This window comes from Muntiacus reevesi, chromosome 19 (assembly GCF_963930625.1).
Source record: "Muntiacus reevesi chromosome 19, mMunRee1.1, whole genome shotgun sequence".
NCBI lineage: Eukaryota > Metazoa > Chordata > Mammalia > Artiodactyla > Cervidae > Muntiacus > Muntiacus reevesi.
Genome location: NC_089267.1, coordinates 301,490 through 313,772, shown reverse-complemented (window position 1 = coordinate 313,772; position 12,283 = coordinate 301,490). Strand labels below are relative to the sequence as shown.

At 37.3% G+C, this 12,283-nt stretch overlaps 1 long non-coding RNA gene across 2 annotated transcripts in view; it reads left to right on the top strand.

The window, feature by feature from the left end:
- The window catches only part of LOC136150803 (uncharacterized), a 42,111-nt gene that overhangs the window by 18,272 nt on the left and 11,556 nt on the right, over positions 1 to 12,283 (top strand). The window contains exon 3 of one of the 2 annotated variants that reach the window (XR_010659937.1): positions 545 to 1,010. The exons of the other annotated variant lie outside the window; for it this stretch is intronic. This is a non-coding gene — a long non-coding RNA (uncharacterized lncRNA). Of the gene's footprint in view, positions 1 to 544; positions 1,011 to 12,283 lie in introns of those variants that run through there. 2 annotated transcript variants of the gene reach the window in all.

Sequence of the window (12,283 nt, the reverse complement as noted above, 5' to 3'; positions counted from 1 at the left end):
TTAGAAATCCTTCCATACATGGGTGCCATGTTCAATTTGTAACCACTGTCCTCTGCTTCATCCTCAGTGACCTCACAATAGCTAGGGTCAGATCATCCTTGTTAGACCTTGGCACTCACTCTGTCAGCCAAGTGATATGCCAGCTTCGTAATGGACTCACTGTGAAACTGAAGCCACAGTGTAGTGTTTGCCAATTTCTGTAGTGGGACTGCTCCCATGGTGGTCAGTTTCATGTTACCAACATGATGTCAGTGAAGGCAGAGTTGGGAACAGATTTTTTTTATTATTTCCACCATACAAATTTAAGACATGTAAATAACCTCAAGAAAGAGCACAGATTATAATAAAATGCAGTATAATAATTAGGAAGTGATGAGTTTTGAATATCCGTTAGTATTGTTGTTAATAAAATTAGTTTCACAGTAAGTTTATATCATTTAAATTTTAATGATGACTGTATTTGACAACACAAAATTCCTGAAAAAGATAAGCAAGAGAATATGAGCTCTCTGTAGTACACTACCATTTGTCTTTCTCTCCTTAGACTCTCTTGGAGCCTGCCAGGCTCCTCCCGCCATGGAATTCTCCAGGCAGTAACACTGGAGTGGGTTGCCGTTCCCTTCTCCAGGGGGTCTTCCGGACCCAGGGATGGAGCTCAGTCTCTTGCACTGCAGGCAGATGCTTTACCCTCTGAGCTACCAGGGAAGACCTGGAGTGTCCCCAGTCTCCACACAGAAAGAGCCGTTGTAAGAACTGACAGCGTCATGGTCCATGGTCCTGGGTCTGATTTCTTTAAAGAGGTGTGAAGAGGATCCTGTCTACTATGCACCTTGTCACATGGAGAGTTAAGAACTAGAACTGTGGGGCTGACTGTGCTTCTGGAGAGAAGGGAGTTAGGGTTGGAGACTGTAGGGAAGCTCATTTTTATATGCTTTTGTGAGTACAGAGCAGTAAAACACAAAATGAAAATGGATTTATCAGTAGACTATTTCACTACGTAAAATTTTGACTCAGTCACCCTACTAGGATGTCACAGAGGGCTCCCTTAGAGTGCTCCCTGACTAATGTAGATGCCAGGCACCGTAGGGGGCTCCCCAGCTGGCACTAGTGGTAAAGAACCCGCCTGTCAGAGCAGGAGACATAAGATGGACAGGTTTGATCCCTGGGTCAGGAAGCTCCCCTAAGGAGGAAATGGCAACCCACAAGAATGATAGTATCAAGAGTTAAGGGTGTAAGGAAGTGACTTAAGAGTCAAGAGGTGAACCCTTATGAATGAGATGAGTTTTCTTATAAAAGAGGCCCCACAGAGATCCCTTGTTTTTCCTGCTATGTGAGGATGCAATAAGAAGTCTACAACCCAGAAAAAGTCAGCAGCCAACCATGTTATCACTCCGATCTTTTGATGTACAACTTTCAGAACTCTGAGAAAGTTCTGTTATTTATAAATTGTCCAATTTATAGTGTTTTGTTACAGCAGCCCAAGTGGATTAAGACACCAAGTATTTGCTAAGAGTGTTTTTGGATGAGATTAAAATTTAAATCGGCATATCGAGTAAACCAGATTGCCCCCCCTAATGTGAGTGGGCCTCATTTAATCATCTGAATGCCTAAATAGAACAGAAAAGCTGACCTTCCCCTGTGAAGAGGGAATTCTGCCAACTTGTGTCCTTTGAACTGGGACAGTGACTTTGCTCCTGCCTTTAGACTCAAACTAAAACATTAGCTCTTCCTGATCTCAAGCCTGCTAGTTTTTAGAATGGAACATCATCATTGGCTTTCCTGATTCTCAGAATTGTGGACTTAGGCTTGAGTCTTCAGCTCTGACTTACCACCCTGCAAATACTGAGACTTCTGCATCTCTCTAATCATGGGAGCTAATTCCCTGTAATGAATGTGTTTGTGTATAAATATATACATATATTGTTATAAACACACATATATACATATTTATGCCCTATTGGTCCCATTTCTCTCGAGAACTCTAATGCATTGCCTGATATTCTTAATTTTGACTCTGTTGACCTCAGCACTCTATTATGGAACATGGTATAATTTTTATTTAGCAGTAATTACCTTATTGAATACATTTTTGAAGTAGGAGGAAAGATATTTTCTTTTTTGCAGCAATACAGATTTTTCTTTTTTTGCTATAGATGTAGATCCCAATGATTATTTCAATTAGCTGATTTAGTATTGATGAAAATGATGGAGAATATTTTTAAACCAAATTCCAATTACATAATCATAAACCTTCACACTTAATTAATCATAGTTTACATGTTTGGAAAATTAAATCACTCTTAAGGAGCCTAAGTAGTTATTTATGTATACTATAGAAAATTACAGAGGCAGGAAATTTGTTGATACTCCTTTTAAGGTTCTTTTGAATTTCCAAAATATTTTATAAGGTTTAGGTTACTTTGAAGTAGGATTCGCATTTATAAAGAAGTAATCAAAGTTGAAAGAAGGAGCACAAAACTAAAAGTCAAGTCTCTTAGAAACTAACCTTGACTCTGACAATGATTAGCTTTTAACTAGTTCACAGCAGTGGATCTCACTTTCATTATGTATGAGTACTGGTAATAATCAGATAATATGTATGCTCTTAGTATTATTTCATCTATAGGCAACAGTGTGAGATAAGTTTCTTTGTTCTGACTCATCTAAACTCATCTTACTGACTTGGGTTTTTCTCATCCTACTTCTATGACCACAGAATGACTCCCTCCTCTGGCCAGACTGCACTAGGGAAAAACAAATCTGATATTCATCTGTCATGAGTTTAAATAATTTAAAAGGGATTCAAGTGTGATTGACTCTGTGTTGCTGCATTTGTTTTGCATTTTAACAAGACCGACATTTTTAGCTAAATGAATGAAACTCAAAAGTGGAATTTCAGATGACAGTATAGTTTGGGACAGAAGTTTTCTTAGCCATTTGAAGAGCTTTCAGGGTGATTGTTTATTTGGCTTACCTATAATATTGAGAGAAGAATGTACAAGTCAGGATTGGCCAAGAGATAGAGGAACTGCTGCCAACCATACTTCATTAATTTTTAATCAAGTATTATGTACTAGGCATTGTGCCGGTTCATAGGTATGTAGGGTTAGCGAAGATGGTGCATAGAACTTATTAACTACTTGTGCTTACTTGTGACCATGAAATCTACAAACTTAGAGAAATATTGAAGACCCCAGGCCCACAATGCCCTACATCGCATAACAGTCATCTATTCTTACTTGATAGAGTTTGAAACACTGTTAAAAGCTGGAGGAAAGATTAGAACAATTCTTCATATCTTACTTCAGCCCTGAAATAACCTCCACATTTTCTCCTGTATCTATCTTTCTTTCTTTCTTTTTTTTTGTCCTGTTTTGCTTTAAGGAAGAAAGGGCACTTAAAACAGTAAACAGGGTGATTGAGATAGAGACAAGTAAAAAAATAGTATCAATGCATTTTGATAATTGATCCCTCAAATTGTACAAATAGTATGAGATAATTGTATAATTAAATTGTAAAATTGTATAAACGTGTATGAGATTAAGTTTAATTGAAAAGAGTGTTACTGAAAATGATTAAATACCAGTTAGCAATATTTATCTGCTACTATTCAAAGTCACAAGCTGGACACTAATAGTAATGCTCAAATTTATAATCAACAGTAAGTAATAAATAGACTAGCAAAAATTCTTTTATAGGACTTCTATAGCCTCTTAAATTAATTCACCAAAACTCAAATACTGTCCTTGATAGCATTGGAGATGAAAGCTTTACTTTTTAATGGGAAATCTGCATCTCATTGTAAAAATGGAACACTTCATTCCTGGTCTATACATATTTTCAGAAACAGTAGTTTTTGGATTGCCAAATACTTCACATAAAGACAGTCTTGAAAATTCATTTCAGGCATAAGACACCTATATATATAGAAAGAGGACTATTAAAATGAAATAACCACTTCCTGGGACCAAAAGGTTATAATGATGAAAACTCTTCAAAGTGATACCTTTTGCCTTATGTTTTGCAATCCTAAGCCTGCAAGTACAAAAAAAAGATTGAAGAGTGAGAAATAGATACAGTTTATGATGATTATTGATATAATTGCAGTTCCTGGTACTACTTGGGTCAACTATCAAGGAGCAGGGAGAATTTCGGCAGTAAAACAGTCTTATCAGATTTATCAAATTTTTTCTTAAACTTGATCATTAGTGTCTCCTACATGCAACCATTATTACATTTTTCCTTTTGACATTTTCCTGCTTTGCTAAGAAAGAAAATATATATTAGACTGGTAATATAGAGCCTCAAGTTTTGGTTCCAAGTTTGTGATTTGGAATAAGTCCTGTATCTTATATAAGCCTTCTATTGTAAAAGTAAAACTTCCATTTCCAAAGTTTTAGAGAACAATATTTACAGTGGGTTTAAGTTTATGAAGATTTTTTAAAAGTCCTATATAAGAATTCCCTCTAGATTTGATTATATTGACATTTGATTATAAATTTAGAAGGTGGATCATGACCCCAGTTACCAGTGCTGGGTACTTTCTACAACACCAAGATATCTCTCACCTTGAAGATCAAAAAAGTAAAGTGTGTTCAATTCAGATTGATCTGATCTGACACCTTGGTGTTGAGACTCAGGCTAACTAACATTTGTTAATGAATGTAAGCTGTCTCTCAGAAATGTGAGTAGATCCGTTGGTATTTAGATTGAGTTTAAAGTCAACCAGTTGGAATATATATTTCACAAAGTTACATGCGTTTGTAGATCAAATGATCCTGGGATTTCTGTGACTTTGTTGTGAAATGCCTAACTGATAGAGCCTCAGAAATTACCTGTAGTTTGTGTAGGAGAACATAAGGACAATGTGGCAGATGTGGCTAATGGACTGATAATGAAAAGTCATACTTTCCTGAGCTTGTTTGCAGAGAGATGGGGCCCTGTGGCTGCTTCCCCCTAAAATGAATGTAAATGAGAGCAACACACACATCTTCAGGGCCAAAGCAGTTAAGGACAGATGCACCTTTCCTAAGGTCTCTTTTCTCCAAATACACAGTGAGAGGATCCCAAAGACTGAGCCGAGGACAGGATTTCTGAAGGCCGTTAAATGAGGAAACCCCACCTGGCCATTCAAGTGTCAGAAATAACATCTGTTGTGTGAAGGCACTAAACTGTGGAGAGTTGCTGGCCGTACTGAATTATTACCAGACCTTCCTAATACAGAATTTGATTTTTTTTCTTTTCTTTTCTTTTTTTTTTTTCTAGTGATAGCACTAACTCAAAGATATTTAAGGGCTGAGGAAGAATGATACCATCAGTTTGTTTGCAGTCTCTCAGTTTATATGGTTTACGTTTATGTTTTTGTCCTGTTTATGCTGTTTGTCCCTACTGGGGAGTTGAGGGGCACAAATCCATAAAAACTTTACTGGAGAAACCGAGGGTTTAGGGGACTTCCTTAGAACACATTGCCAGTGAGTGTCACAGTGCAGTGGAGATTTGTAACTCAGGCAAATGGATCCAAAGCCCACACTTTTCCAAAGTTCTTCAGCCTGAAAAAGCCTACAAGTTAGTTAATCCAAGAGATCCATGGTGGTACAGATGCAGTCTTAAGGTCCAACTATGTCCTTCCTTTGCAAGTTTTATTGAGGTGTATTCTATGTAGAGGAAAGTACAAATATCATGAATGTTTCATTTCAAAGACTGTGACAAATAAAGCACAACTGTGCACCCATCATGCAGATGAAGGCGGAGCCCTCCATACCCCCTGCACTAGTTCCTTTCAGCAGCTCCTCGCCTCCTTTAACCTAGAGACTAGTTTGACTGCATTGCATTTTATATAAATTTGGTAATATAGTGTGTATTCTTTGGTGTCTGGCTCTTGTTTTTTTGTTTTGTTTTTTTTTTTGGCTGATTAGCGTATTTAAGAAAGCCTCACTGTTGGGTGAAGTGAAGATGATTCTTTTTCATTGCTTGTGTTTTCTTCTTGTTTGTGTAAATCACAATCTGTTAATCCATCCTTCTACTCACGGGCACTTGGGTAGTCTTCACTTTGGGTTTATTGGAAATAATCATACTCAGTGAGTCCCACATTTTCCCAAGGGAGCACACAAGTGACAGGACCAGAGGGCGCAGTGTCTCCTGCTTGCCGCCTCCCCTGCGTCCCAGCCCTTCACGTTTCGCTGGTCGGACTCTTAAAGGAAAGGGAACCAGAGGACCCTTGGCATCCACCTTCTATCTGATTTTACACTGTGTGTTTTGGTATTTTTACTCCTTGGATACTCTGTATAGGTTTACCTTTTTGAGTATGCTGAATGTAGGAAGTCTAATTTTAATTTATTCTTTATATACAATATTAAAACAATTAATAAACATTTCAAAGTTGAAAATATCAATTTAGTATACAGAAAAGATCATTGGACTTTGAATTCTGGAAAAGTAGATTTAATTTCTATCTCAGGGACTTTGTTTCAAAAAAACCATCTTCAAGACTAAAATTTGCAATCTGCGTGATGGAGCTATATTCCTGCTGCAGAAACTTTTAATTGTGCAGATGTTACATTTGTGAATGCCTTTGGTAATCCTAAGGGGAGTACACAAATATTGGTCATTATTAGGGATAAACTTGCAAAGAAAGTGGGTGCTAAGTCTGAGTGTTCATAATAGCTGAAACAAATCTAAGGTCGAATTTGTTGAGATTTTCTTCATTTAATTTTCTTTTCTGTGTGTGTGTGTGTGTGTGTGTGTGTGTGTGTGTGTGTGTATGAATGTACTTTTAGGTCTACTTTTATTTACTTAGACAAGAGAGTGAAAGAAAAAGAGAGAAGGGAACGCTATCCAGGAAAAATGAAGCTTAAAATTCTTGCCACAAACTAGACAGGCTCCCCACAGAGTGAGGTGTTACGGTTATGGATATCCGTTGCCCCCTCTCTTGGGACTCATAAACTGGCTAGATGTCCTCCAATTTCTACCCCAGACATAAAACAGCTCGGGTGCATTGTCAGCAGTGATTACACCCTCCCCAAGGGACCTGAAGTTTCAAGCACCCACTCCTAATCTCCCTGCTACAACAGAAGTCCCCTGCAATCAGACAAATTTGTAGGTCAATGAGTTGAAAATTGGTTGTCTTTAACTTTCTGATTTTTAAATACATTTTGTACAAATTGGTTCCAAGGAAAAATACGATGGGATGGTGAAAAATAAGAGCTGCCACCTTGCATTAATATTCACAATATTGTCGTCTACTTACTTTTGGTTTCTGGATTAATGTAGCTCTGACTTGGCTCCTGTCTCTGTCAGTAATAAAAAGATAATAAAATGGGTAAATGGAAACCAGAGAATTTGCAAGCTGTATGATAAGTGTGGTTTTTCATGTTTAAAAAAAAATGTTCATCTGGGAACAAACTAACTTAAAGATTTTAAAAGCCAATTTCAGCTTAGCGGCTGGGGTTTGTTTGAAATCTTAACCACTGACTGAGGTGTGACACTTACATTTGATACAGTAAATCTTGTCGACTGTTATTTTAAAGGACTGAAATGTGCTTTTATTGCAAAATCGTCTCAGATAAAAAATACATTTTTACAATCTCACTCTGTCATAAACTTTCATGTCAGGTTTTGGCTCCGCAATGCATGCGGGGGAAGCATTATACAGAAATAAGAAGGAGACATGTATAATATTTTATTTTCCATTTTAAGAGAGGAACAGAGATGGTCTTATACCATTCTTGTTATCAAAATACTAAATATTACATACTTGATCGGAAATGATCTGTAAGCATATCTCAAGTCATAAGACTATTGCTTATTGTTGCAGAATCGTTTTCTTAGTTTGATATACTATAATGTCATATATATAAGAAGTTCTGTGAAATGTGTTTATACTTTCTCTCACTTATCATATTTCCTGAAATAATTATTAAAAACTCCAGGCCAAAATTCTACAGGAGAGGGGAGCTTGATTTATATGATTCTCACACTAACATTTCAAAAAATTGAGTTTCTCAAAAAAAGTTTTCAATGAATTGTGTTGTAATTACTTAAACTGTAGATTTCTCACTATTATAAGTCCTATGATTTCAAGTTTAAAAGTACTTGAAAAGATTCCATTTATATGAATAAAACGTCTACTCAAGTCTGTGTTTGAGAATGGAAGGATACAAATTTGAAATGACATTGATTAGCACAACCATTGGCATATTTGTCAATAGATATCAATGATAGAAAACAAACTGGCAAGCAGTTTTTGTCTCAGGGCCATTTCTTTTTAGAATATATTATTTGTTTATTGACCTTAGAAATCTGGGCACACATTAAAGCTTTTAAACATAAAATAATGATGGTGGGAAAATTAATTACAAGGCATTGCTCACATGTTTCAAAACACCAAAATGCTATAATTCTCAAAGAGAAGTCCTCTGCCCTTAGCCTTAGGATTTTAGGGCTTCAGTGTATTTATATATAGGCATACCTCAGAGATTCTGTAGGTTCAGTTCCAGACCACTGCAGTAAAGCAAATATGATAAAGTGAGTCACATGAATTTTTTTGGTCTCTTGAGTGCACAAAAAAGTTATGCTTACACTATACTGTAGTCTAGTGTGCAACAGTATTATGTCTAAAAAAGTACATACCTCAGTTGAAAATACTTTATTGCTAAAAAATGCTAACCATCATTTGACAACGCAGTCTTGCCACAAACCTTCAATATGTGAAAACCACAATGTATGTGAAGCTTGATAAACTAAGCACAGTCAAATGAGGTATGCTTGTATGTGTATATTTACAAATAAAGAGGGTTGTTCATATTGTTCCTTCCCTTACACTGCCACTAGAAAATGCTCTTAGGGTAATTCAAACAGGATAACGAATGTTAAAGTGCTTTGCAAGCTAAAAAAAAAAAAAAAAAAAAGCTTTGACTCCTGTGCCACCCCCCTGAGTTTGGTATACTCTTTACATCTGTTGACTTTTAGAATGACTTTTGTGATTATTTTTGCTTGACATGAGAGTCTCAAGTGAGCTGTGATTTCCACTTGATATGTGGGTGTTGAGCGCTTCCTTGGTGGCCCAGCAGTGAAGAACCCACTGATAATGCAGGAGACACGGCAGGAGCTGAAGGTTCAGTCCCTGGGTCGGGAAGATCTCCTGGAGAAGGAAATGACAGCACAATCCAGTGTACTTGCCTGAAAAATCCCATGGGCAGAGGAACCTGGTGGTATCTCTAAACAGTTCAACATGACTTAGCGACTAAATAGCAACAACAGCAGCAGAGGCCAACTCGTTCATAAGATTTCTGACACCAGATGTCTGGGATTTTTCCCACGCTGAATCTCCAACACCAGCTTGATATCCTTTATTCAGTTCTGACACTAACCAGCGGTAGCATAGAGGCTGCTGGTTAAGGGTTGTGAGACTGCCCCTCCCCCAACCCCTAACTTCAGATACTAATCACTAGTAGTAGATCCTCGGGTTGCCTAAAATTTCTGACCAACTTGGCTGCAAATTGGAGGTTCCCACAGTACCCTCCCTGGATTCAGTAATTTGATCGAGCAGCTCATAGAGCTCAGGAAAACAGTTCACTGATTTTATATTTTATAAAGGTTACAAATGAAAAGCTGGATGAAGACATACGTAGGATGAGGTCTGGAAAGGTCTTGAGTGCAAGAGTCTACCTTTTATAATTGAAATGCGCTGTCCTCCACGCACGTAGGTGTGTTCACTAACGGGGAAATACTCTGAACCCAGTACTTTTAGGGTTTTTATGGAGGATTCCTAATGTTAGCATGATCACAAACTGCACTTCCAACCTTTTCCCCTCCTGGAGAATAGGAGATGGGACCAAAAGTCCCAAAGTTCTGCTCCCAGCTTGCTCTTTCTGGTGACCATCCTCCATCCAAGAGAACAGAAAGATATTCCTATCACCTAGGAAATCACAGAGGACTTAGGAGCTCTGTGTCAGATGGTCCCATCACTCAGTAAATTAACGAAAGTCTCAAGAGCTTTGTGTCAGGAACTTGGGTCAAAGAGTAATGATAGTATCTCTCTCTACAAGTCCAAGAGATCTGTGTCAGACACTGGGGCCCTGACCAATATATATGCATATATATAATGTTTGTTTCTTATTTTACAGAGGGTCTACACTGCTGAAGAATGAGACAGCTAGGCTTTTAATCTAGGCTTCCATGATAAACTCAGGGCACTGAGTTTTCTATCACATTAAAAATTCTAAGGAGATACTAGCATCATTAAAATCTTATTTAATTATACTTTTTATTAAGAAGTGTTAATGTGGTTACCGAGTGCTGCTGGATTGTTAATAAATAATCTTTCCAACAAGAATTTTATGATCATGATATACTAAATAGAAAAGCTCTTTAGATTTATCCATGTTATGATTTTGAAAAGTAGTCAAGTTAGGTATTTCTGATGTCAGAAACCCAGTAAGAGTAAGCTGCTGAATTCAAGTTAGTAAAGATATTGAGCCATTTCTTATCTGTATGAACAGCAAGAATCTGAAAGCATAATTCCAGCAAATACACTCTTTGAGAATCAGCCCATATGTCACTAGACGTCTTAATATTTAAGGTGAACTAGAAAATAAGACCAGAAAGATTTCATTTACTTCCAATCTAATTCAACAAACACTTATTGAACTCTTATTAAAGGAAGGTTCTGTTTCAGAGACTGTGCATATATAGATGAATAAAACGAAAACAAACAGAAAAAGCCGACTCTTGCCGACCTCATCCGCAGCGTTTATGGTGGTTGAGCTTGCGCTACGTAAAGCCTGTTTCCTCTGGTCTGCCTTACTTAGACCAGGACAGAGACTCTGGGTACCTGCATGTTCCCAGTGAAGATTAAGACCTCTGCAGGAAGAGTCGAAAATGATTTGCAGACCTGCTCAATCATTTCCTGCTGATTGCTATTGAAATTCCTTGGAGACTGACACTGGCTTACACATAGCTATCGCTATAGTCCCTACACACTTGTTGCTCAAAGTATGGCCTGTGGGCTAACAGTGTTTGAGTCTACTTGAAAAGTATAGATGACAACTTTTCTCTGTTTGGTAGAATTCACCTGTAAAAGCTATCTAGTCTTGGCATTTTGTTTTGGGTGCAGTTTTTAAATTATCTGTTCTGTTTCATTACTGGCAATTGGCCTGTTCCTATTTTGTATTTCTTCCTGACTCAGACTTGGGAAAATGTGCTTTTCTAAGAATTAGTTCAGCACAGAGGGCCTTGAGACAACTCAAACTCTTTATTTAGTACTGAATTATGATTGGGTAAGTGTGTATGTTTCATGCTTAAGTGATTTTTATCCCACTTGTGTGTTCTTTTGGAGTTTAGATACCTAAATGTATTAATGCAGACCAGGTTATGTCCTGTACATTCTAGGTAAGCATTGTGATGTGTGTTTACTGAAAATGCCCAGTGCAGTCAGTGAGTTAGAATGCTGTCTCCTGCAGTAGCTGGTCTCTGTTAGGGTTCCATAACCAGTCCCAGCTGCAGCTTCTCTCAGAGTCACTCTGTCTGACGCTTCTGGAGACGCCGTGTGGAAACAAGAGCTTCGGGCGCTGAGCTGTGTCTCCTGTGCGTCGTGGGCTCAGTTTTGTCCAGCTCTCTGTGGCCCCGTGGAGCGCTGAGTTTCACATGGTCTCAGTCCTTCCTCCTCAGATCGAGTGTGTTGTTTTATTTAAGATCGATGAAACATATCTCATTCCTGTCATCTATTATTTCCATTATGTAAGATACTTGAAATTTCACTTTTGTATTTCCTCCCGCAAGTGGTTAATTCTATATTTATGTATGCATTAACTTCTGAAAGATTTGCCTTCTTACAACTAGAATACAAGTCCCATGTATTTAGAGAACATTCGCTTTGTTAACCATTATGCACCAGTTCCAAAAACTTGACTCAACCTATAGTAGTTATTAAAACATATTTATTAAAAAAAAATTTTTTTTAAACATATTTATTGAATAAATAAGTACATTCCCATACTGTCAAATACCTTTAAACCTCTTTTAGGAGTAGATTACTTATCATATTATGAATGATTTAGTTCAAAGCCCTTCTACATGTTCCTCTGTTTTTCTCTTTAAAATGCTGTCTTTATAAAATGTGGCAAATTTTACTGCTTCTCTAGGCTGATATGATCCTCTGAGTTTCATTTTTCCATTTTAGATAATTTCTACACTAATTAGAAAGCAATGAAAAACATACTATTATTTTTAGTCTCTAAAGCATGAGACTGTAGTGCATTTGTTCTTCCACTATAGTTATTTTTAA